This window comes from Elephantulus edwardii, unplaced genomic scaffold (genome assembly GCF_000299155.1).
Source record: "Elephantulus edwardii isolate Elephantulus edwardi_28Jun2011 unplaced genomic scaffold, EleEdw1.0 scaffold00239, whole genome shotgun sequence".
Taxonomy (NCBI): domain Eukaryota; kingdom Metazoa; phylum Chordata; class Mammalia; order Macroscelidea; family Macroscelididae; genus Elephantulus; species Elephantulus edwardii.
The window spans coordinates 1,800,899-1,803,426 of record NW_006399989.1 but is presented as its reverse complement, the minus strand read 5'-3'; positions in this window follow the sequence as shown (position 1 = coordinate 1,803,426).

Genomic DNA, 2,528 nt, shown 5'->3' with positions numbered 1-2,528 from the left:
CTGGGGTAATCGGGAAAGGTGTGTCAGAGGCAGTGCGATTGGCACAGGATAGAGCAGGTTTTACGGCTGTTGTACATAGGGTCGCTATGAGTCGCAAACGACTCGGCGGCACATAACAACAACAACAACAACAGAGGAAATGACAAATACGTAGAAATTCACAACCTACCTAACCTGACACCAACCGAAATTGAACACCTGAACAGACCCATTTAAAATAGAAGAAATTGAAAAGGTAATACAACAACTTCCCGCCAAAAAAACTCCTGGACTAGATGGCTTTATAAGTGAATTTTATCAAACATTCAGAGAAGAACTGTCACCAATCCTACATAAACTATTTCATAAAATAGGAAAAGATGGAATTCTCCCAGACTCATTCTATGAAGCAAACACCCTTGATAACAAAGCCAGATAAAGACACCACCAAAGTAGAAAACTATAGGCCAATATCTCTCATAAACATGTTGTTGTTGTTGCTGTTATTTTTGTTATTGTTAAATGCTGTCGAGTTGTAGGCAACTAATAGCTACCCTATGGAGGATAGTCCTCAACGCTTGTGTGTCTTTCATCCTCTCTCCAGGTTCATAGAGTTTCCCGAGGCAAGCTATTATGGAAGTGGTTGCCACTCCTCCTTCCAAGCTTATTTTAATCACCCCGCTCTCTGTCTGCAATTGGTAACTAACCATTAACGCATTTGACACATCAGTGTTACAGTGTTCAGCCTCAAAGCAAGCACAAGTTACCCCTGTATGGCAAGTGGACCCACCAGGGCTATACGACCTAGAGGAATGTTTGAACAAAAACAATGAAAAGGCAGGCCTGAGTGCCACAGATTAAAAGTCACTCACCTTTGGCTTGGTAGCATCATTTTCTGTCCACTTGGCCAAGGGATCTCTCTCTATCTTGATGTTATTGTTGTTAAGTGCCATCTAGGGCCCAGAGTTTGCCAGCATTTGGGCATGCCGAGATGGTAAGATACTGAAAGGTCGCGCCACACCTAGGGTCTTGGGAGACTTAGTGTGAGCTAAATGCAGCCTCTGGCTTCTTGAGGAGCTGCAGGCAGGTATGAGGGCTCTGGGCACTTGTGGTGCTCTTTTTGCCCTACGTGGGGGTTGGCAGAGCGGACTCATAAACATAGATGCAAACATCTTGAATAAAATCCTGGCTATAGGATCCAATGATAAATAACAAAAAAATAATTCACCACGTCCAAGTATGATTCATAATAGATATGCAAGGATGGTTCAACATAAGGAAAACAATCAATGTCATTCATCACATTAACAAAGCAAAGAACAAGAACCACATGATCCTGTCAATTGGTGCAGAAAAGGCCTTTGACAAAATCCAACACCCTTTCCTGATTAAAACACTCAACAAAATACAATTAGAGGGGAATTTCTTCAACATAGTAAAAAGTATATATGCAAGCCAGAGAGCCAACATTGTTCTCAATGGAGAGAGGTTAAAGGCATTCTCCTTAAGAACAAACAGGAACTAGGCAAGAAAGACAACTATCACCTCTCCTATTCAATACGGTATTGGAAGTCTTAATGATGAAAATAAGAAAAGAGAAGGAAATAAGAGGTATCCAAATTGGCAGAGAGGAGGTAAAATTATCTCTCTATGCAGATATGATAGTATACTTAGAAAACCCTAGAGACTCAGCAAGAAAACTACTGGACATAGTTGGCCAATTCAGCAAAGTGGCAGGATACAAGATCAACCTACAAAAATCAATTGGATTTCTCTACAGTGACAAAGAGAATAAGAAAGACAACACTCTTCACAATAGCTAATCACAACATTAAATACTTGGGAGTAAACCTAACCAGAAGCACAAAGGAGCTATTCAAAGAATGTTACAAAACATTTTTGTTGCTGTTGTTATGTGCCACCAAGTCGCTTGCGACTCATAGCGACCCTATGTACAACAGCCCTAAACTCTGCTCTGTCCTTTGCCAATTGCACCGTCTCTGACACACCCATCCTGACTACCCCAACTACTGATTCAATCCGCCTCATAGGGGGCCTTTCCTTTCTGCGCTGTTCCTCCACCCTACCAAGCATGATGTCCTTCTCCAAGGACCTGTCCCTTCTTGCAACATGTCAAAGGATGTCAGATGGAGCCCCAGAATCCTTGCCTCCAAGGAGAAGCCCGGTTTGACCCTTTCCAGGATGAATCTGTTTGTTTTCCTAACAGTCCATGGCACATTCAATACTCTTCTCCAGCACCACAGCTCAAAGGCATCAATTCTCCTTCTATCCCCCCTAGTCATTGTCCAACTCTCCGATGCATAACAAGTGATAGCAAAGACCATGGCCTGTATCGGGCGCACTTTAATCTCCAAAGAGACACCATTGCTCTTCAGTACTCTGGAGAGGTCCCTAACAGCAGACTTTCCCATGGCAATACATCTTCTAATTTCCTGGCTACTGGTGCCGAGAGTGTTGACTGTGGATCCAAGCAAACTGAAGCTGTGAATAAGCTCAATCTCTTCACCATCCATCCTGATGCTGCCAGT